Consider the following 24,504-nt stretch of genomic DNA (forward strand, 5'->3'; position numbering starts at 1 on the left):
TTCAATAAATTGAGGAGGAGATTTAGGTCCTCGTTGGTGAGGCCTAGCCAAGGCCTGACCCAGTTCAAAGACCCACATAGAGAATGGAGATCCGCTAGGATTTTGGGATCCCTCTTGATTTCCAATTTCTGCAGACAACGGTCCGCGCAGTGATCTCCAAGCCCAGGTACTTCCAAGGTGGCATCCTCTGAACCTTGTCTTCCTGCAGTTGGAATCCAGCAGAGGTTAAAACTTTAATCACTAGGTCAAGTGTGTTTTGGAGTATTGTGTCATCGGGGGTGCACACAAGCACATCATCCGTGTAGTGTAGGATGATTGCCTCCCTTTTCTGGGCGTGCACCGGGGACAGCAATGAAGTCACGTACCACTGGCAGATGGAAGGACTGCATTTCATGCCCTGAGGCAATACTCTCCAGTGGTAGCTCTTCATTGGGGCTTCTCGATTGATGGTAGGAACCGAGAAGGCAAACCGTGGTGCATCTTCCAGGTGTAGGGCAATATGGAAAAAACAGTCCTTAATGTCCAGGGCAGCCAATTACCAGTTTTGGGGAAGCATCGTTGGGGAGGGCATCCCTGGTTGGAGTGACCCCATGTCCTCAATTACCTTGTTTATTTCTCGTAAATCATGGAGGAGCCACCACTCATCCTTCCCTGGCTTTTTTATTACAAAGACCGGGGAATTCCAAGGGCTGGTTGTCTCTTCAGTGTGACCTTTAGCCAACTGGTCCTCTACAAGCTCCTCGAGCGCCTTCAGCTTTTCTTTGTTGAGTGGCCACTGATTTACCCAGACTGGATTATCATCCAGCCATGTTACCTTTTGGGCAGGGCGCTCCACAGTGGCTGCCTCTAAAAATCCTGGGGTGCCTTAGGGATGATCAATTTGACCCCATACTGGGACATAGTGTCTCTCCCCCACAAGGGAGCTTTGTAATCAGTGACAAATGGACGGACACTGGCCAATTATCCATCCAGCCTCTCTATTTGCATGACGCTTTTTGATATCTTTGCCAGTGTGACTCCTCCTACACCTTGGATTTTGCCAGCCACGGTTTGCAAGTCCCAATGTGGCGGACACAGTTTTTCCGATATGATTGTCACATCTGCTCCTGTGTCAAGCAACCCTTCCATGTAGAGATGGTCTGCTCCATGTGTTAGGTTGCACCCCATAATGGGTTTGTCCTCACCAACCACTTCTGCCCAGTAGATGCCAGGTGCTTTGTCATCTACTGGGATTTCCTCTGGAACTGGAATGGCCTGGGTGATGATTTGCCCCTTGGCCAAATAGAAGGGTGGCTGAGGGAAGCGCACCAGGAGAATGAGGTTAGGTATGTCTCCCTTGATGGTCATGGGAGCCACCTCAATCTCGATGGGTGTGTGCGGTGTCCGCAATAACAAAGTACTCACTGTCCAGTCCTGTGCAATCTTTTGTCACGTCCTGTGAGTCCTCCGGCAGGTCCACTCCAATGACTGTCCACTGGGTAGACCTGAAAACAAAAAGCCTTGGTGGTCACAAGCTTGAAACGCTTGTGAGGCCACCAGATTTTGTTACGCAAACATTTCTCTTGTTATCTCTCACCCCACCTCCCTTCCTCCCCCTTTTCTGTTTTGGGAGAGGTTTTCCCCTTAGGGAAGCGTGCTGCATTTATGTCATGGCGCGGTGTGGGCTCACGCTCGTGTCCTAGTTTTTTGGTTTGATGGTCTTTGCACACCCAGTGCAAAACAACAACTAAATAAACTATTTCGTGCAATACAACATCTCCCCATTTTCTGTTAAATAAAATTAAAAGAAAGCGTTAGGCCTATTCTGATACAGATTATGAATTTGTCCACCACTCATGATTTGCAGGCCTGTTAGTTTGCTTTGGGCCTATGAACTCTGTGTGCTTGATTTCTGAGGTAGTGGAGATTAAACCGTTGATAGCTTTTAAAAGTATGCAATGTAGAATTCTGAACGCTAACATGGTTAGAAAAATAACAACAAAAACCAACAGAATTGTCTTAATTATGGAAGCCCACCACCCTGAGAGTCCCCACTCCTTGAACAGTCTTCTGAACCAGTCCTCGGATTCCTGCTTGACTTGTCCGATCAGGCTTTTCACTTCTCAGAGAGCTGTGTGGATGTTGGGTGCTTTCAATGTTAAGTTCAAGCACCAAAGTCCTTCAAATTCCTGGTTCTCGTGTCCATGCAGCAGCAGGAGGAAGTCTATGGCAGCACGATTTTGGAGTGTAGCCTGTCTGGTTATCTCTTCGTCCTCTAGGAGGGAGCTGATGGCCGTGGATGTCAAGTTTGCCTGTTTGACCACCCAGCACTCTAAGTGGCCCAATTCACCTAGAGCTTTGGCTGCTGCAACCCATGGATAGAACAGGGATACAGCTATTTGCTTTGACTTGGCCCAATGAAAAATTTCTGAATCGCAATTTGGGTCCAAATTGTCAATATTTCTCTTTTGAATTTTGCTGACTGAATTGTTCTTTTGAGTCCATTCACCAATCATGGTTTGGTTGGATGTCAACAAGGACAACCGCCCAATGGTATATGGCCCTCCTAAAAGCTGAGAAGAGATTTCTGCCCATGCCCGATCCCCACAAATTAGGAACAAACTTTTAGGGAGGCTTTTGGGATGTGAATGGTATGGATTATCTGCTGTGACGTGGCTTAAAATATTACACCACTTTTTGGCAGTGAACTCCTCTCGATACTGTAGTAGGTTGTTAAAAGGTTTAGTGTTAGATAGTGGGGTATAGATAAAGTGAATGCAGTATGGTGCAGGGGAGGAACCCAACAGCTCTAACTCTTGGGGTTCCTGAGCTGCTCTGGGTAACTTTGTCAGCCACTCTTCTATGGGGTTCCTAATCATTACAGCCCGCCGCTGACGGGTTTTTTGTTCTTGGATATGGTGTGATTTGGGACCTGGGTCAGGCATAGGTGCGTCAAATTTGGCTGGAAACTCTCCAGCTTGCAATGGAATCCCTACCAGACAGGTAGACATAGGGTCTCTTGCTGCTGCAGTGGACAGGCATATATTTTCTTGTTGGAGCGTCCGTGCCAGGGTCACCCAGATGTTTTGGCGTGGCTGAGGGATGATCCACGCAGCTGTCAGACTGCTCAGCACAAACAGGATGACTACTCGGACAGGGCTTAATGCGGCCTGGGGTCCCAGGGGTCTGTCGGACCCCGGGCAGCCGTAGGTGTCCCGGATAGCGCTAGGCTGATAGGCACAACCTGTACAGGTCCCTCAGGCTAGCTCCCAGCCGTGGGCAGTCTTAGCGAGCAGCTCTTAAGTGGGATCAGCTCTTTGGTGAATTCAGCTCTTAGTGATTTCAACTCATTGCTCACTAAGTGCCTCGGCAGACGCAGGGAAGAGAGAGGAGAAGGCTGTATGTGGTTCCACAGTGGTGTCTATTGGCAGCTCCTGTGAGGGGTTCCAGGGACAGGGCTTCTGCTGAACTGGACAGAAATGGGGGTTTATATAGGGTACTGGGGTGTTGGAAGTTGTCCAATGGCCAAGGTCAGGGCGAATATGACCTATGGTCTTACAGAGACATAACAAGGGTCCAAATGCAGAAGAGGGGCTTCTTTGGTCCAGTCATCATGACTAGGCATTTCTTATCTTAGGCAAGTGACTACCAGGGAGGCCTCACAGGGCCTCTGACTGCTACAAGGGCTCATCATGAGGTTAGGTGGGAGGTAATTTTCTTCTCTAAAAGGAAAAAACAAACATTTTAAAACACATTAAAAGTTAGAGTTCTGCCAGAAGGTAGCCAAATCTTTCAGGAAGATTCTTCCTCCTCTTCCCGGTGTCATCTTCTCTTTGAGGCGACGGCTCCTTGCTTTTCATCCCCATCTGCTGGAGCTGGATTTTTGGGGACGAAAGGTTTTACCCACTTTTGGGGTATCCATCGCGGGCCTGTAGGGGTGGACACGCACGCGTTGCCATGCCCGAAGGTGACAAGCTCATAAGGACACTTGGCTTCCCAAGTTTCTGGGTCCTTAATGAGAACTGGTGGATGCTGTGATAACTTGAACTGATTGTCACCGTGGAAATGCCTTACTACTAGAGCACTCATGTTTTCAAATGAACAATTCAAAAAATTAATTGCAAACAGGGCTTTGCAGAGCTTTTGCCTGCTCCGTCCTGGACACTACTCCTGCCATGTAGGCTGAGTTGGTGACCAAATTAATTGGCTCTGAGAAATTCCCACTTGTGGGAAGCCCCGGACGTGTCAGTGAACACTGTAAGTGCCTTGAGTGGCCTACGACTCCTTTTGTCATAAGGAATGAGGTAGAATTCTCCATGAAACAGCTTGTGTGATGGGGCGTGGACAGATACCTGTCCCCTGTAGCTGTCCAGAGATAGCTGGAGGCTGGCATTGCCCTGGAGCAGGTGCTCGAACATCTCCTTGGTCAACGTCTCAGGAGAGTTCCTTTCCTCCTTAGACAGTTTGACCGGGAGGTGAATACACTGAAAGTCGCAACCAGCCAGCTCACGCAATTTTACTCTGGCCTTCCAGATCAGCCGAGTTATCAGCTCCAGTGGCTGTGTGATGGTTTTGGATCGCTGGTGGGAGAGGAAAACCCACTCTGTGATTAAGAGTGCATCCTTCTGCCCTTCGATCCATTGGAATATCAACCCATGTAAGTGTGGTAACTTCCCCAAAGCAATGATTTTGAAAGGTCTCGGGGTCTGGCTATCGAGGTGACCCCGAGAATGTAAAAGTCCTTGCTTCCCAGCTCACGCAGCCAAAGAAAAAGTCTGAATGCGTAGGGTCGGCTTCTCAAGGTTGTTTATTTTCTCTTATCTATAACATTCTTTCTCTGACCTGCTAAGCTCTGTCTAGCAAGTCGGCCATGGCATTCTGTCTGCCTTCTAGGGCGGTGTTTACATTTTATACTAAAAACTACATGTACTATGTTTACAATAACGTGCCAATATCTATCGTTTATGTTGGACAGTGTGTCTCTACCTTAAACCAATAGAAAAGTTTCACCATCACAGCAAGACATGGAGAGCAAGAAGAAGAAGGTCAGCACATGCCCAAATCCCTCCATCTTGTCCCCTCGAACCCCATTCTAAAAAGCCCCCAAATTCTACTTTTTCACCCTGTGTTAATTCAACTACCACACTACTCAAACCCTTGTGGCTTGTAATTCCTCATACAAAGTTGGCAGTTTTTTCCACAGGCTAAAATCAAAGCCACAGGTGTTTTTGACTTTGTGCCAAGGTCTCTGAGCCCCCTGCCAGGACCTCGAGACAGCCAGGCCAGCCAGAGGGCTGTCCTGGGTTCCCACAGAAAGGCAGCTCGGGCTGATAATGATGAGCCTGCCTTTCAGCCAATGCTTTCTGCACTTTTTGGATTGCAGTTTTTGCCTCTGGGGTCAGTTCCCTGGGAGAAACTAGCTCTCTCTCCCCTTTCAATAAATTGAGGAGGAGATTTAGGTCCTCGTTGGTGAGGCCTAGCCAAGGCCTGACCCAGTTCAAAGACCCACATAGAGAATGGAGATCCGCTAGGATTTTGGGATCCCTCTTGATTTCCAATTTCTGCAGACAACGGTCCGCGCAGTGATCTCCAAGCCCAGGTACTTCCAAGGTGGCATCCTCTGAACCTTGTCTTCCTGCAGTTGGAATCCAGCAGAGGTTAAAACTTTAATCACTAGGTCAAGTGTGTTTTGGAGTATTGTGTCATCGGGGGTGCACACAAGCACATCATCCGTGTAGTGTAGGATGATTGCCTCCCTTTTCTGGGCGTGCACCGGGGACAGCAATGAAGTCACGTACCACTGGCAGATGGAAGGACTGCATTTCATGCCCTGAGGCAATACTCTCCAGTGGTAGCTCTTCATTGGGGCTTCTCGATTGATGGTAGGAACCGAGAAGGCAAACCGTGGTGCATCTTCCAGGTGTAGGGCAATATGGAAAAAACAGTCCTTAATGTCCAGGGCAGCCAATTACCAGTTTTGGGGAAGCATCGTTGGGGAGGGCATCCCTGGTTGGAGTGACCCCATGTCCTCAATTACCTTGTTTATTTCTCGTAAATCATGGAGGAGCCACCACTCATCCTTCCCTGGCTTTTTTATTACAAAGACCGGGGAATTCCAAGGGCTGGTTGTCTCTTCAGTGTGACCTTTAGCCAACTGGTCCTCTACAAGCTCCTCGAGCGCCTTCAGCTTTTCTTTGTTGAGTGGCCACTGATTTACCCAGACTGGATTATCATCCAGCCATGTTACCTTTTGGGCAGGGCGCTCCACAGTGGCTGCCTCTAAAAATCCTGGGGTGCCTTAGGGATGATCAATTTGACCCCATACTGGGACATAGTGTCTCTCCCCCACAAGGGAGCTTTGTAATCAGTGACAAATGGACGGACACTGGCCAATTATCCATCCAGCCTCTCTATTTGCATGACGCTTTTTGATATCTTTGCCAGTGTGACTCCTCCTACACCTTGGATTTTGCCAGCCACGGTTTGCAAGTCCCAATGTGGCGGACACAGTTTTTCCGATATGATTGTCACATCTGCTCCTGTGTCAAGCAACCCTTCCATGTAGAGATGGTCTGCTCCATGTGTTAGGTTGCACCCCATAATGGGTTTGTCCTCACCAACCACTTCTGCCCAGTAGATGCCAGGTGCTTTGTCATCTACTGGGATTTCCTCTGGAACTGGAATGGCCTGGGTGATGATTTGCCCCTTGGCCAAATAGAAGGGTGGCTGAGGGAAGCGCACCAGGAGAATGAGGTTAGGTATGTCTCCCTTGATGGTCATGGGAGCCACCTCAATCTCGATGGGTGTGTGCGGTGTCCGCAATAACAAAGTACTCACTGTCCAGTCCTGTGCAATCTTTTGTCACGTCCTGTGAGTCCTCCGGCAGGTCCACTCCAATGACTGTCCACTGGGTAGACCTGAAAACAAAAAGCCTTGGTGGTCACAAGCTTGAAACGCTTGTGAGGCCACCAGATTTTGTTACGCAAACATTTCTCTTGTTATCTCTCACCCCACCTCCCTTCCTCCCCCTTTTCTGTTTTGGGAGAGGTTTTCCCCTTAGGGAAGCGTGCTGCATTTATGTCATGGCGCGGTGTGGGCTCACGCTCGTGTCCTAGTTTTTTGGTTTGATGGTCTTTTTCTGCTGCTGGCTTTGAGGGCAGTCCAATTTTTACCCTGGACTGTTTTTTTTCCTTTCCCTTTCCTGAGTACCATCTGAACCTGCTCCGGACTGGGACCTGGGAAACACCAAGAAACACCGAGAGCCTGCATTTTGTGACCTGCAGTAGCCATCCCCAGCGCTGGAGACCAATAACTGGGCGACCACTCCCAGGAGAGACTTTCTGAATTTGTCATCTCTTCAGAGCGGTGAAAGAGTTTTGTCATCTGCTGTTGGATTTTTTTTTGTTTTTTTGGTTTTTTTTTTGTATTGGGGAGTGTTTTGCTTGTTAAATAAACAGGTTTTTTTTCCACTTCTCTCTGAGGAAATTCTTCGTGACCCAGGTGGGGGAGGGGCCATGGGGTGTCGGAACTCACCCCTGGTTGGGGTGAGCCCGTAAAGGTGGAAAAGTCTCTCCTCCAACCCGTGTCTCCAAAGAAAGACTCAGTAGTCTTCTGTTGTCCGGTCTCAAGGTAGTTTATTGTATGTTATCTAAAAGATTTCTCCCTGAGCTGCTGCGGTCCATTCAGCAGTCAGGCAAGGGCACACTCCGATGCCCAGGGGGCTGGTGCCCTCTTTTATGTCATATATTATGTATTAGATGTTTACAGTTTTTCCCCAATGGCCATCACCTATATTGAACAGTGACTTTCTACTCTAAACCAATCTGTGAGTGCCAACATCACCAAGAACATGGAGGTTAGGAAGAAGAAGGAAAAAGGACGGGGCACACCCAAGTCCCTCCATCTTAGAACTTCTGACCCCCATGTACAAAACTCAGACCCCTCTGTACAAGGCCTAAACCCCCCCTGCACAGCACTCAAAAATTCTTCCTTTCACTTTGTGACTACTTCTACTATAATATCGAAACTTTTGTGATTTCTTGTTCTTCCTGCAGGGTTGGTAAATTGTTCCATGGATGAGGTTCAAAGCCACAGGGGTCTGTGGCTGCATTCTAGGGTCTCAAATGCTTCTGACCTGGGTCCGGAACATCTAAGAGTGTCCAAGGGACATTCTGGGTTCCGACAATGGGGTGTTTGCCTTCAGGAGACTCCTCCTGGAGGTTTTCTCCCAAAATTTACCCTAAACTAGGACAGAAATTAAACTTAACAGAACTTAAAATTAACAGAACCTAAACCTAACAACATTTAAACTTAACAGAACTTAACATCACTTAAACTTTGTAGAGCTTAAACTTAACAGAACTTAAAATTGACATCACTTAAATTTAAGAGAACGAAAATCAGAGTTGAGAGTTTTCCTTTAAAAGTTTCAGATACAACAGAATTAAACTCATCTTGACTCCATCATTACAAGAAAGCTACCAAAAATTTGTCAAACAACAGTTAAACATCAATGAACAATATGCAAGCTAACAACTGATTCGTAAATTGCTGTATTGCACTAAATAGTTTATTTAGTTGTTGTTGTTTTGCACTGGGTGTTTGGTATCACATGGTCTCCCCCTCCTCCCCCCTAAGCCTCAGGTGTGGTGGTCTCTCCCTAGCTCCTCCCCTCTCCTCACCTGTATCCCAATGGATGTGGCCCCTTAGCCCCGCCCCCATTTTCCCTGGGCTCAAACCCCCCTGGATGACACCTTCGGTCTCTTTCCTCTCCTGGACGCCACGAGACACCTCGGCCTCTGTTACCCCCTGAGGTGTCGCCTAGATCAGAGGTGGCTCTTTAAATAAATAAGATTTTAGTCCCGTCTTTTACTTTTGTTCTATGTAAGATCGCCCCCGCAATCAGGGGTTCCAATTTTAAGGCTGACGCTCCAACGTGGTGCTTGATTCAGAGACCCACAGATAGCAGCTGGAAATCCATCCACGTGTGGATTTCACAAGCTTTTGGACAGTCAGTTTCCTTGGACGTTCTTTGTTGCTTTTTGGACGGTGCGGAAGCTTGGATACGGGCAACCGGGGCTGCTTTCCTTTTGGTGGAACTTCCTCTGTGAGTCTTGCCTTCCTTCAATTCATGCACCTGTTGTGCCAGAGGAGCAGTAGATTTTCCATCCCATCTCCTCATGCTTTCTCCACAATCATGCAGGAAGAACCACAGATCAGCTTGTGGGGTGTACCTTCTCTCCCCATCTGGGGAACGTCTGCATTGGATACCAGGGCCTCTAATTTTTACTGCCGAGATTTGGAGAAGGTCTTCTTTAATGTCCTCCCTGAGTTTCCTATGATTCTCCTCTATCTTATCTTCTAATTTCTGCAGACATGTTTCCACCGCTGCGATTCTGGCATGTGTTGGGCCATGTACAGCATCTGCATATGCTCAGAGCTTCTTTGCCATATCAAGCACGGTCTCATCCCTCTCATCCCACTTCATTATTGCTAAAGCAGAAGCGCATTCATGTGGCCCAAGCCGTACAAGTTTTCGCCACATAACAGATGTACATGGTACCAAGTCCGGATTCCTAGTTGTTATTTCATCTGGGAAGATAATCTCTGCCACTGCCATTTCTCTCAGGTGTTGGATCCCTTGTTCTATAGTCTTCCACTGGGTCTGTTGCATATAAAGATCATCTGCACACAGGTATCTTTGTGCTACACTTTCCAGGACCTGTGCCCAGAGGCTGTGAGGGTTAGCCCCCCTCATCATTCCTTGGTCGATGACAGGATCATGTGGCAGGGATCCCAAATGCCTCGCTTCAGTATTGTCCAGAATTGTAGCCTCGTCTGCAGCATCCCAAAGATGGACCAACCAACTAATTATAGACTCATCAGGTTGTCGAGTGTAATCCTTTCTTAGGCCACAGAGGTCCTTTAGGAAAAAGGACTCAATACTGGCCTCTGATCTTGTACCAGTTGCTTTGACTCCGGATTTTGTGTCAGGAGACGTTGAGGGTCCTTCTCCTGCATCATAATCATCATCGTGACCCACTGGTCAATCGGTCTTGTCTGTACACTTTCCACTTCTCATGCTAGTAGCAACAGCCATTGGTTGAGGCTTACAGTCTGGTTTAGCTGCTGGCTTCGAGCCTGAGGTCTTGACTGCAGCCGGAGTGACTGGGATAGCTGCTGATTTATCTCCCTGCCCCCCTTCCTCTGTCTACTGCCCTACAGTATCTAGCATGGTGCAGTAAGCATATGCCAGGGCCCAGCTCACTGCAATGATCTTTTCCTCCTTAGGGTTATCATGGCACTTCTCTTTCAGGTACTTTGCCACCTCAGCTGGGTTCTGAATTTGTTGACATGGAAAGTCACAGACTATGGGGTCAGAAAATTCCTTTAAGATTTGGCCCATATCCTCCCATTTCCCACACCACTCAGGATTTCTCACACCTGGCTCTACTCCTGGGTCAGGGGTCTCATCAGCCCCTCTAGAAATCTCAGCCCTCATTCTAGAGAAACTGCAGACTGTATAGAGAAAGCTTATCAAATTAAATACCAGAAAGATGGTCTCTTTAACATTCAGGGGAAACGGAACATTCTCCAATAGGGATGTAACAGATTCAGAGGAGAAGAAGGAAAGCAAAGGCTGAAAAGCCTCTTCTCCTCCTTCTCCTCTAACAAACTGGGTGCACAACCATAACCATGAACCATACATTCCTGGAACAGACTCCAGCACCTTTATAAACCTCCTGTAAGACATTACAACCAAGCCTAGCCCGATGGATATTCTGGTCAGTGCCTCTCTACTGCAAAAACTACGTATTAGGGACAATACTGGAGCTATTTCTGGGTTTTTTCCACTATCTTGAGCCACGAGTTGGGCGCCAAAACATTTGTCCTAGTTTAGGGCAAATTTGGGAGAAAACCTCCAGGAGGAGCCCCCAGAAAGCAAACCCCCCATGTCCCTCCCCCACCTGGTTCGGGAAGAATTTCCTCGGAGAGAAGTGGAAAAAACCCTGTTTATTTAACAAGCAAAACACTCTCCAATACAAAAAAAGCAACACCAGATGACAAAACTCTTTCACTGCTCTGAAGAGATGACAAATTCAGAAAGTCTCTCCTGGGAGTGGTCGCGCAGTTCTTGGTCTCTGCCGCTGGGGATGGCTGTTGCAGATCACAAAATGCAGGCTCTCGGTGTATGGGAAGATAGGGACAGGCGATCGAAAGATTACGTGCTGTATGGGAAGATAGGATCCCCCCTTTGTTTGTTAGTATTGCTGTCAATTTACCGAGTTAGCCAAGATTGCGCGGCTTGTGACACAAGCAGATGAAAGTGATGCAACCCCAAGCTATATAATGCTGCATAACTCAGAAATAAACGCCATTTTACCGTCCACCACATTGGTGTCTGTGAGTACTTGGCCCGAGCAGTCTGAGGTGGCTGCCGTACCGTTCCTGAACCAGGTCATCACGCCTCGGCAGAGGCAACAAGTGGTGCCGAAACCCGGGATGCGGGGAACGGGATTCGCCTGGACGGGTGAACGGCGGCCAGAGTGGCGGGACCAGCCTGGCGGGGAGGACACTCCCAGACCAGCGAGAAGAATGGAAGCCCTTGCGAAGGTCGTATCACAATTACACAAGCAATGGGGAATTGATTGCAGCCCTAAAGAATTTATTTCTGCCATTACTAGGCTTTTGCAAATAGGTGTTATTGACCCCCCGGCGGATATGCTCCACTTGGATGTGTGGGACAGGTGCACTAAAGCCTTGGCGGAGGACACCATGTCCTCCAGTATCGGGAAATATCTTAAATCATGGGGTAAAGTCGTGCAGGCTTTGCAAACTGCTTTACAAGAGCAGGAAACCTGGAAGGCCGCCCAAGATTGCCCGCTCGCCACCCCCAAACTGGGGGTTGGCGTGGCGATGCGGACCGCGGTTGGCGACCTTCTGACCGAGCCTGGCGGCTCACAGGAGCAGGGTGATCTCTTGTCGCTGCCACGCCCATCCAGCCCTGTCCCCGAGCCCCCATCCGTGCAGCAGCAAAAATCTTTGTGGGACGATTTACTTGACAAGGTCAGAAATGTTGCTGATAACTTAGAACTAGAGGAGACGTGGGACAGACCCCCACCGTATGCTCCACAAAGTGGCGCCGGGCAGCAGACCGATGGGCGAGGTCCAGGCGTTACTAGTGGGCGGAACGGGGGCCGTTGAGTGTGGCGAGTGCGTATAAGTGGAAGCGAGAGGAGGCTCAAGGAAAGAGAGACAGAGAGAACGACCGCGGAGGGGTGGAGAATGTGATTAAAGGCGATAAGTCCAATCAGGACACGCGCCGCAAGACATGCCTTTATATGGTTAGGCCTTCTGTAAGTAGGGGGCAGAGTGACCTTAGGAGAAGGGAACGGCCCACCCATCATAAGAGGGAGCAGGGGCGGAGCTCGACAAAAAGGTACCGGAGTCCAGAACTGTCCTCTGCGTCAGATTCCAGCTGGGATGAGTGGTCAGACAGCCGGTCCGTTACCGATTCAGATTCGGAATACGAGGGAGTTAACGCAAGTAAAACTAGAAGCGATAACTCTTCTGCACTGACAAAAAGGGGGCAAGTGAGAGATACTCCACTCACAGACTGGAAAAAGATACAAATCGCTTGTCCCGATTGGGCCTTGCCTGCCACTTTGGCGTTCCCGGTTCGAGTCACAGACGGAGGGCAAAGGGCCTACACCCCCGTGAATCCCAAAGACATACAGGCGCTTGTTAAAGCAATTGCAGATAAAGGAATCAACTCCGCTATGGTCTCCACCCTTGTGGACAGTGTCTTCGGAAATGATTATATGCTCCCGTTTGACATAAAACAAACGTGCAGAATGATTTTTGATGGGGTGGGAATGATCGTTTTCAAACAGGAGTGGGAAGATAATTGCACGAAGCAGCTTGCCCAGGTAGCTGGTGCAGACCACCCACTACACGGCTCCAGCCTGCAGTGACTAATGGGCACCGACCCAGCAATGATTACACCTCAGGCACAAGCTCAGCACTTACGGGCCCCTGAAGTTGCGGTGACCACTCGTGCAGCCAGAGAAGCCATCCGCATAGCCTGCAGAGTAGTCGCCAAACCGGCACCATGGTCTACTATAAAACAAGCCAAGAGCCAAAGTTTCACCCAATTTGTGGACCGCCTTCAGGCAGCGATCGATTCCTCGGCTCTGCCCGCAGAAGCGAAAGGCCCAGTTGTACAGGAATGCTTACATCAACAATGCAATTCAGCTACCAAAGTAATTCTACGCTCACTGCCGGCCGGAGTGAGCCTTGCGACCATGATTAAACATGTCGCAAAAGAGGAACATCTAGCCCCAATTCAGGCAGCTGTCTGTACAGAGATAGCCAATGTGATGGCATGCTTTAAATATGACCAGCTGGGCCACGTCGCGTCGAACTGTCCCCAAGCGGATGACCCGCAACCTTCAGTCCCCTCACTACCCCCGCGTCAAAACCGACCCAGAGGACCATGTTGGGCCTGCGGAAAAAAGGGGCACTTTGCAAAAGACTGCAGGTCTAAGGCGCAGGGAAACTGGAGTGGGAGGGGGTGGGCGGGCCGTGTGCAGCCCCCTCCCACTTGGGATGTGAAGCGGCCCAGCTATGCCTACCCCAGATGGAACGGGGGGCTCCCGAATCTGCCACCCTCCCAAATAGCAACCTGTTCTGCTACCTATCCAATGACTCAATCAAATTCGGGAACAACCTCGAATCAACAAGAACTGCTCTCAGGGAACGAGACCCCTGGGTGGCCCTGGCCGTAGAATGCAATAGCCCTCCCATAGTGTGGGGAAATTGCTGCCTTTACAACTTCTCCAGACTCCCCCTGAATTCCCCTTCGGACAACATCACCATCAACGTCCCTTTTCTGATCGACATTGGAGCGGACATTACGGTTATCCCAGAAACAAATTGGCCACCACGCTGGAAATTGGAAGAAGCTCCTTCAGTAGGTGGAGTCGGAGGATTGTCCCAAGCCGAAAGAGTGCCCAATTAATAGCCATAACGCTCCATACGGAGAAGGGACCTGAAAAAACCATCACTCTCTTCCCATATGTCATGTCAGGAGTTCCGCCTTTATAGGGAAGAGATGCTTTAGCTCAAATAAAAGTCAGGGTGACAAATTTGGCCTGAAGGACACTGCCACACACCCACCCTTCCCAATCAAACTGACGTGGAAGTCCCACAACCCAGTGTGGGTCGAGCAGTGGCCCTTGCCAGAGCCTCGAATGACCGCCCTTCTTGAGTTACTTAATCGTCAGTTGCAACAAGGCCACATAGAGCCCTCCACCAGTTCCTGGAAAACCCCAGTGTTTGTGATTCCCAAAAGAAGCGGTGAAGGCTATCGGCTCCTTCATGATTTGCGTGAAGTAAACAAGAAAATTCAACCGATGGGCCCTGTCCAAATGCTGCTGCCCGCAAACTCCATGATACCAGAAGGACAGCCTTGCATGGTGCTTGACATCAAAGACTGTTTTTTCTCAATACCGCTGCATGAAGAAGACAAAGAGCTGTTTGCCTTTTCCGTCGTGTTCCCGAACGGCCAGCGCCCCAACCTGCGTTTTCAGTGGACAGTGTTACCCCAAGGTATGGTCAACTCCCCCACTATCTGCCAAATCACAGTGGATCGAGCATTGATATCAGTCTGAAGTGAAGACCCAACCGCTACCATCATCCAGTATATGGATGACATCCTGATTGCCGTGTCATCAGCAGGTCAAGTAGACCGATTAGTGTCTTCTGTTTCACAAACCTTGCAAGCAAATGGATTTGAAATTGCAGACACTAAAATAAAAAAGGGACCCTGCGTGACCTTTTTAGGAGTGCAAATCGCAGGCTCCTATGTAACCCCTCCACAATTAAAAATCTGTAGCAACATCAAGACGCTCCATGATGCACAACACTTAGTGGGATCTCTACAATGGCTTCGCAACATCGTCTTGATTCTCCCCAAAATCGTGTCCCCGCTATATCTTCTTTTGCAAGGGAAGCAGCCATGGGAGAAAAAGTCTCTAACCCCAGAGGCAATAAGCTCGCTTGATTTCATCGAACATCAGATGTCCTCGGGTTCGGTCTCGAGATGGAATCCAGGCTTGCCACTTGATTTGTATGTCCACTTCACAGAAAGAGGGGGGGTAGGAGCGCTAGCTCAAGGAACTCCCAATGAAGCTAGGCCCATACAGTGGGTAGTTTTGGGAAAGCCGCTACGCGCATTCTCCCCAGGGGTTGAGTGTCTCGGCAACCTCATCATGAAAGGTAGAAAGCTCGCCCTGAGTCACCTAGGCATTGAACCTGCTAGAATATATCTACCCTTCCGCAAGCAGCTTCCCACTCTATCAACAGCAATGTCAGAACACCTGGCCTTAGCTCTCCTTGGGTTTGCCGGCGAGATCCAATACGCCGCGAAACCTCCATGGATTAAGCTGCTGAGAATCATAGATACTGACCTCCCACAAAAAGTGATGGACCGACCTTTGCCGGGACCGACAGTTTTCACTGACGCATCCTCAGTGACTTCGACTGCAGCGGTGGTATGGTAAGCTGAGGAACAATGGTGCTGCATAAAAATGACCGATCATGCACTCTCAGTCCGGCAACTAGAAGCAGCAGCCCTAGTACTGGCATGCGGACTGTTCACAACAGAGCATGTTAATGTGGTGACCGACTCGATGTTCATTGCCAAGCTCAGCCTAGCCATGTCTAGGCCCGGCGTGTCAATATCCGCGAAAATTGAAGAAGCACTTTATTCCTGAGAAGGCACCATATCAGTTATCCATATCAACAGCCATGATCCGATTAAAGGGTTTTTCCAAATCGGCAATGATAAAGCGGATGCCGCAGCAAAGGGGCTATGGACACTTAGAGACGCCCATCAGTTACATGAAACACTTCACATCGGAGCCAAAGCGTTAGCCAAGAAGTGCGGAATCCCCATCACTGATGCAAAACATGTTGTAGCTACTTGCCCACATTGTCAGAAGACCCCACTATGGTCCAGCAGAGTCAATCCTAGAAGCCTTAAAACCTCCGAGGTGTGGCAAACGGATTTTACTCTTTGCCAACTGTTGAAGCCTCGAGCCTGGTTAGCAGTAACCATAGATACATACAGTGGAATGATCGTAGCCACACAACACTCCAAAACCAATTCCAAGGCAACCATCCAGCATTGGCTAACAGCCATGGGGTGGCTTGGTGTCCCGAACCAGATTAAAACAGACAATGGCCCAAACTTTGTTTCTAAGTCTGTCCAAGCATTTGTTTCCAAATGGAACATCACTCTGGTACATGGCATTCCGTACAATAGCACAGGGCAGGCCATAGTCAAACGAGCGAACCAGACCTTAAAAAACAAGCTAGAGGTATTAGCTAAAGCAGAGGGCTTCACCAATTCTATTCCCCCAGGAGACCAAGCGCACCTACTAGCTACTGCAATGCTAGCATTAAACCAGTTCTTTAGAGGCGATGAGGCAAAAAGCCCAACCCAAAAACATTGGGCCACCCAAGCTTTGGAAGAAGGCCCACCAGTTGTTATCAGGAACGAGCTTGGAGAGTGGGAACAGGGGTGGAAAATAGTCCCAATGGTGCAGGGGTATGCCGCAGTTAAAAAAGACAATAGAATTAAGTGGTGCCCACTCAGGTCCATTAAGCCGGAGCTGCGGAATCAAGCTAATGAAATCTGTAAGTTTCTTTTTACAGGACTGGATCTGTAGTCGTCCTCGTAACCCATATGCGCTCATACTGGAAGAAGAAGAAATGCCCCGACGACTCCTGATCCTGTTTTTAGGGTTTGTCCGAACCACCGATGCCGGGCATTACCCTCATCAGCCATTCAGGTGGGTCCTGCATCACCTTTCAGGTGATGAGACAATCAAAGAAACTGTTGTCCCCAAAAATCGGACAAATGGGCGATCCCATTTGAGCCAGAGATGTGAGTATTCCAGCAATCTAGGGTCAGCCCTTGTGTGTACCTTGATTATTTCAATTCTTCCACTGACTTTTGTGTCCAAGTTCTAATTGTCCCTAGGGTCCTATACCATCGAGAGGAAGAAATGTATCATCTTTCCAATGAATCTTACTGGCTCCACAAAAGGGAAGTAATAACAAGTATCACCTTTGCAATGCTCCTTGGTTTGGGACTTGCCGGCACAGCTACAGGCATTTCAGCCCTTATAACCCAGCGTCAAAGACTTTCTCAGCTGCAGGCAACCATTGACGAAGACTTACAAATCTCCACTCGCATAGGCCCTTTTATCATAATACTTTTGGCATTAATCTTTGGACCCTGAGTTTTAAATAAATTAGTGTCGTTTGTTAAAAACCGTTTAGAGTCAGTTAAAGTAAAGCTTTTTGAACAGTTAACAGTGATACTAAAGTTTAATAGTTTAGGTTTTAATAGTTTAATAGCTCACAGTTTAATAGCATTAAATTAATAGTACTCGTTCTATATGTGCTTACGCATTTAGTTAGGCATAGAAGAGGAGGGAAATGTGGGAAGATAGGGACAGGCAATCAGAAGATTACGTGCTGTACTAAAAGATAGGATCCCCCCTTTGTTTGTTAGTATTGAAGTCAATTTACCGAGTTAGTCAAGATTGAGCGGTTTGTGACACAAGCAGACGAAAGTGATGCAACCCCAAGCTATATAATGCTGTATAACTCAGAAATAAACGCCATTTTACTGTCCACCATATTGGTGTCTGTGAGTACTTGGCCCGAGTAGTCTGAGGTGGCTGCCTACCGTTCCTGAACCAGGTCATCACGCCTCGGCAGAGGCAACACGGTGTTTCTTGGTGTTTTCCCAGGTCCCAGTCCGGAGCAGGTTCAGATGGTATTCAGGAAAGGGAAAGGAAAAAAAACAGTCCAGGATAAAAATTGGACTGCCTAGCTAAACTAACTAATAAGCAAAAGCAAAAGCAAGGGCAAAGCAAAAGCAAACAAGCCAGGAAGCAAGCAAGCAAGCAAGCAAACCTAGCCTTTCCTAGACACAGACCATGGGGGGAGGTGAGCCGGCTGATAACAAGACAAAACAAACCTTCACTTTTCAGAGTCAGTTCTGAAGGCACAGAACATAATATCAGACATAAACAGAACACACAATTGGGGATACAAGCACCATAGCGTCACCCTAGGACATTTTCTGTCAAGTTTAAGTGTTGTTAAATTTAAGCAAAGTTAAGTTTAAGTGTTGTTCAGTTTAAGTTCTATTAAGTTCTCTTAAGTTGGATTAAGATTAATTTTTGTTCAGTTTCAGTGATGTTAATTTTAGGTTCAGTTAGGTTTACTTTCTGTTATGTTTAGGTGTCATTAGGTTTGACTGCAGTTAAGTTTCTGTTGAAATATGCTCATTTAAATTGAAAGATACACTTCTTTTGTTATAGAGATAAGATGGAACTGACTGAAGCAATTATGATTGGGAATTGGTAAGCATCTGTTTAAGAATATAAGATAATAGGTTGCGTAAAGATATGTGAAGGTGTGGTTTATTAGATAATTTAGTCGAAGAGTCCATGGGTATAGATGTTCTACACTGGTCAACATAATTATTCATGACAACCTTTGCTGCTTTATCTTCCATAGGTAGTATAGAAGAATGAGTAACAATTCCAAATTATGGGTACTATTAATTGTAAGCTGTTTAGTGCTTTCTTGCTTGCTTTTATTTTGCTTTATTTTCATATATGCATAGATGTGTGGAGAAATATAATCTCGATTTTTTAGAACAGTTACTGTTGCTGCAATAACGATTCTGAATATGTTGTTAATGCCATAGTGTGATTTCACTGACCTTTTATAATGGACATTATCCATAAGATATTATTTGATGTTACACATATGCATTCCTTTGGGTTATTTGTGGTTTGTTCATGGTACCATTGACTACTTAGCTAAAGGACAAAGCCAGCTGCTTTACAAATTTTCACATACTGTTGTGTAGCTATCTGCAAGACATGTATAATTTTAAGAAACTTTCCCAACTGCTATCAATAGAGGCTTTTTTATAGGATATGTTAGGGAAACCCATCTAGTTAAAGCCTTGGCTGGCGCCAAGCCCTGGCCCTAGCTGGTCTGAAGTAAGCCAACAGACTCAGGTATTTCTGCACTAAAAATGTAATCAGGTCACTTTGCTTGCCGATTTGGGCTTATAAAAGCTGGACCCCCTTTCAAGGTAAACTTGCAAACCTTGTCCGGGAATGGTTCTCCAGGTCCTCACTTCAAAACAGGGCTTGCCAGCTATTGCAGACTCTGGGTGATGGTACAGTATTTAGGCAATTGATGATATATCGTTCTAAATCACTATCCTTTCTCTCGTGTGCTACTGAATACATGTATTACCCTGCTTATTTTTTCTTGGTGTGAATTTATTGTTTTATTACATGTATTGTTTTACTTTAATGTTGCCTTCATGTTCATAGTAAGAGATGGAGGCAGCCTGCCAACTGCCTTGTGTCCCACTGCACTCACCATCATATTATTGTGTTCCAGCTGACCTTCTTTGGTTGTTCCCTGTTCCATGCTTCCAGAAAGACATTCAGTAATGTCAAGGTCAGCATTTCCGGCTAATGGACTTCCTCCTGCCTAAACAGCACAGCCCTTGAACTCCAGCCATATGAGCTTTGGAACAGTAGCTATTTACTTCCACTCCCTGGAGACATTGGCAGCCATCTTTTTGTTCTCCTATGCTGCAGGTCTCTTTGTCAGTGGCATGGTTGTTTTTGATGGGTTTCTATTGACTGTGATCTGTATTCCATGTATCTTATCCTGTGTCCAGCAGATGACCAGTAATAGTCTTAATAAGATAATGGCTTTACAGATGCAGACTGTTTTGGCATTATAGTACATGAACACTTTGTAGAAAACAAAGAAAGGGGGAGATGTTGCAGATAGGTAGAGCCTTACAAAATTAAGGCCTTGTAAAATCATGGCTCACTCCTGTTACTTTCGCTAAGTAGAAAAGGACTATGGGAATGACTCGGCCGAATTAGAGGTAGAAAAAGAAGTTATATAACCATTACATGTTCACATTGTGGGTTATGGTGGTTGGTTGGATTATATTTGCTGTATTTTAAAGATATGTAACTCATAAAGGCCTAACTGCTTAAAAAGGCCTGTTTTTTGCAATAAAAGGTTTCTCTTTTGTACCTGCCGGGGGGGGGGGGGGGGGGTCTGTGTCACTCTGTTTCATTACACTGATGGATGTGGCAATCACATATCCTCTGAACAGAGAGAGAAAGAAAATCCTCTCCCAGGATTTTCCTGGGAAGCTGTGAGAATCTGTGAGAAAGCTCAGAGAAAAGAATGAGAAACAATTATTACCTTCTCTTGTTGCACCTATTGTTGTGCACATGTAGAATGTGTTATGGAGATTTGTTTATCAAAGGGTGATTTCTTAATTGGACAATGGTGATGGTGTTTGAATTTCAATTAACCAATCTGGTCTGTCTGTATCGGACTGTCTGCAAGAGCGATGAGTGTTTTCTTAATAGTAGAATAGTAGTATAGTATAATATAGTATAGTACAATAAAGCAATTGATCAGCCTTCTGCAATCATGGAGTCAATGCTAATTATTACCCGGCTGGGGACCCGATGCTACAATAGATGGACATCAGTGACAAGTGGTTTCCCTCAGGGGTCCATATTGGGACTTATTAGGGTTCCCAATATTCCAACGGAGACCTGCCTGCTGAGTCCAAAAGGCGGCAGCTGGGGTGGTTTTACCCCAGCGACACCGTTCGGCTCACCCAGAGGCTGCAGGCGGCTGCAAGCTTGCCAGAAGCCCCAGCGGACGGTATTCCTCAGTGGAGAGACTTTAGGCGATGGTGAAGGAAGGAGTCACTTCTGCCAGAGGGTTCGATCCAGAGTGTTTATTCCAGCTACAAAGTTCTGAATCCCATCACCGCTCCAACAGAAGGGCTCGCCACGCGGCTTGAGTGTCCTTTTAACCCGGGGGTAGGGGGACGGGCAGGGACAGGTAGCCACCAACCAGGTGAGGGGGAGGGGTCCCAGGGGGAGAAGAGACACCTGAGTTGACCAATGGCCACAGGGGGCAGGGAGTATCTTTTGAATCTACCAATCATTCGACACCTTGTCTCACAGCCAGGGCTCCTGGGACTGGGGGCGGGGGGACAGGAGAGAGGACTTTACCTTTGGGAGGGAGGAGACACACCGCAACAGGGACTAGTGCTATTCAGTGTCTCTATCAATGACATAGTGGAATTGAATGCACCCTCAGCAAGTTTGCAGATGACACCAAGTTGAATGGTACAACCGACACACCTGAAGGACAGGATGCCATACAGAGGGACATGGACAAGCTTGAGAAGTAGGTCCACGGGAACCTCATCAGGTTTAAGAAAATCAAGTACAAGGTGATGCATGTGGGTTGGGGCAACCTCCAGGATCAATATAGGCTGGAGCATGAATGGATTGAGAGCAGCCCTGCCAAGAAGGACTTGGGGTTGCTGGTGGATTATTACAAACAAGTGTTTGAGATCGCTTAAAAAATCACTGGCAAGGGTATCAGCAAAAGTTAGATTTATTATTAAGCGTCAAAGTATGACAAGTTCATTGGCAAGATTCACTCTACTACTTACAGGACAGTTAAAGCACCACAAGGGAAAACAAGCAACAACAAAACCAAACAAAATCCAGGCATTCAAAACAAAAATGAAGTGAGAACTATCTAAGGGTGTGTGTGTGTGACAAAAGACAGTGTGGGCAAGGATGAAAAGGAACACGGCCTAAAAGCTTAAGAGCACTCAAACACTGCAGTACTTTAACTTAACTTATACTTTAAGCCTAACAATTTAATACAGGAAAAACACTTAACTTATACCTAACTTAATTTATAGCTCAACCGTAACAATTTAACAGAGGAATAACACTTAACATCATTTAACCTAACTTATAACTATAACTAACTTTGAAGTTATACTTGGCACCTCAGCAGAAGAACAACACTTAGCAGCATTTAAATAAGTTTATAACCTTACTTACAGACCTAACTTACTTATATATCCAAAGTACTTAAACATCTAAGAAAGCAGTATTTATCTCAGATTTGCTATAGCATATGCACATGTTTATGCACCCAGACAGAAAGAATCAGTGCAAGCAAAGTACCTGTGAAAAATTCTCCTCAGACATCAGTGAAATACTTCCAATGCTTTTGCATGTCCTGACCAGTGAAGGGTTGGGCATTGAGGAGTGAAGGTATCAGCCCAGGATATGTTGTTTTTCAGCAATCCTCCAAGTATAGCAAACCCAAAGGTTTGCTAGCTCTGAGAGACATCCCCCCCAGAGGGAGCTTGCTGGTTGTAGCCTGTTGCAGTTCCAGGAGAGCTCCAAAGGGTCACACTTTGGCCCACTGTTTATAGTCACAAGAGAGTGGGCTTTAGCCATAACAGTGTTTCAATCCGGCCACAGTTTGGATCAGCACTTTCTTTGGAAGTGTAAAAATGGGAATGTTATGCCATTTGGGCAAGAAAAATCCTTCCCAAGGCTGGTCATAAGGAAAACAGGAGTTCATTAGACAACAGCAGTTCCTGGGAGAAAGAGTGTTTCTGATAATCTCAGGAAGAGCTGAGCCGAGGTGTTGTTTTCAAGGCCTAACACGCATTTCTCAGATCACACTGTGGCCTAGAAAGGAGGAAGGGGGAATGCATCACCACATGGATGAAAGGCTGGACATGAGCTGGCAATGTGTGCTTGCAGCCCAGAAACCAGCCATATCCTGGGCTGCATCAAAAGCAGTGTGGCTATCAAGTTGAGGGAGGTGATTCTCCCCATCTACTCTGCTCTGGTGAGACCCCTCATGGAGTACTGCATCCAGCTCTTGGGTCCCAAACACAGGAAGGACATGGATCTTTTGGAGCAAGTCCAGAAGAGGGCCAGGAAGATGATCACATGCCTGGAACACCTCTCCTATGAGGAAAGGTTGAGAGAATTGGGCTTGTTCAGCCTGGAGAAGAGAAGGCTATGGAGAGACCTTATATCAGCCTTTCAGTACCTAAAGTGGCTACAAGAGACCTGGAGAGGGACTTTTTATCAGGGCATAGAGTGACATGACAAGAGGGAATCGTTTTATTTGGAGGGTGGTGAGGTGCTGGCACAGGTTGCCCAGCAATGTTGCGGATGACCCATCCCTGGAAGTGTTCAAGGTCAGCTGGGACAGTGCTCTGAGCAATCTGGTCAAGTGGAAGGTGTCCCTGCCCATGTCAGGGGGGTCGGAATTAGATGATTTTTAAGGTCCTTTCCAACTGTCCTGAGTTACAGAAGGAGAGTGCTAATGTGGGGTATAACCAACCTGCGTTTACCCTTCCAATTCTTTCCCCAATCCTGCTGGTGGGGGTGGGAGCAAGCAGCTGCATGCTGCTGTCTGGGGTTAAATCAAGAGAGGAAGGGCACTGGAAAAAGGAGTCTCCCCAGCACGCAAATGTAGAAAAGGGAGAATTAAAAGGGACAGGAATTATGGCAGAAATTAGGCTGAATTGAAGGGGACCAGAGCCATCCCTTATTATTTCCCCAGCTGATCCTCTGATTCCAATTAAGCTGGGGAATGAAACGATAGTTTTTTCTAGGGGATACTAGAGCAACTCATTCTGTAGCTACCAGCTGTAAGGGACCTTTATGCAAAACAAAAGTAAATGTTGTTGGTGCAACGGGGAGGAAATCCCTCAGACTGTTTACAACCAATGGAATTCACAAGTGGAAACAACATTAAGAAATCAGTTTCTCTATATGATGGACTGTCCTTTGCTATTGCTTGAATGGGATTTGCCATGCAAGGTAAATGCACAATTGACTTTTTCTGATGACTCTGTCCAGTTGCATATTCCTCTAGAAAATGCATGGAAAGTGCAGATCTGCCTACTTACCAAGGAAAAACCTGCAGAAGAGAAAATCCCCAATGAAGTTGTAGATGCAGTTATACCATTGGTTTGGGCATTGGGAATCATGAATCTGTTAAATAATGAGCTGAAACTGAGTCCAACCAGTAAGGAAAAACCATACTCTATAAAACTGGAGGCTCAACAAGGATTGGAACTGTCAATAAACTCTTAGAATTCAGGTTATTAAGGGAAAGCCAATCAGAACTTAACACTTCAATCCTCCCAGTGAAAAGGCCTAAATCATCAGAATATAGACTAGCAGAAGATTTATGGGGAGTTAATGCCTGGATAGCTGATGTCCATCTGGTAGTCCTAAATCCCAATACCCTTCTTGCCTCAATACCAGAGACTAATTTGAAAGATGCCGCCTTTTGTATACCTGTGGATGAACAGAGTCAACTTGCCTTTGCTTTTGAATGGGAAAATCCAACTACAAGATGGAATATATAGGTCTGTTGGACTGTCCTCCAACAAGGATTCAAGAACAGTCTTATGATATTTGGTAATATCCTGCAAAGGAGCTGGAACAGTGTCACTGTGAGTAGGAAGCCATCTCAGTATTACAGTATGTAGATGACATACTGATTGGATCAGGCACTCAGCAAGAATAT

The 24,504-nt window shown here is 47.0% G+C and overlaps 3 long non-coding RNA genes across 3 annotated transcripts in view; 2 read left to right on the forward strand and 1 right to left on the reverse strand.

Moving 5' to 3' along the window:
* Window positions 1–24,023, reverse strand: part of LOC137464261 (uncharacterized) — a 33,120-nt gene extending 9,097 nt beyond the window's left edge. Inside the window, exons 1-2 of the long non-coding RNA XR_010994138.1 lie at window positions 22,125–24,023; window positions 19,465–19,847 (exon numbers count right to left, since the gene is read on the reverse strand). This is a non-coding gene — a long non-coding RNA (uncharacterized lncRNA). The remainder of the gene's footprint in view (window positions 1–19,464; window positions 19,848–22,124) is intronic.
* LOC137464258 (uncharacterized) overlaps window positions 1–24,504 on the forward strand; it is a 360,835-nt gene that overhangs the window by 181,592 nt on the left and 154,739 nt on the right. The window lies entirely within an intron of this gene.
* Window positions 1–24,504, forward strand: part of LOC137464262 (uncharacterized) — a 247,754-nt gene that overhangs the window by 152,236 nt on the left and 71,014 nt on the right. The gene's annotated exons all lie outside the window — the stretch shown is intronic.

Source organism: Anomalospiza imberbis, chromosome W (genome assembly GCF_031753505.1).
Source record: "Anomalospiza imberbis isolate Cuckoo-Finch-1a 21T00152 chromosome W, ASM3175350v1, whole genome shotgun sequence".
Classification (NCBI taxonomy): Eukaryota; Metazoa; Chordata; class Aves; order Passeriformes; family Viduidae; genus Anomalospiza; species Anomalospiza imberbis.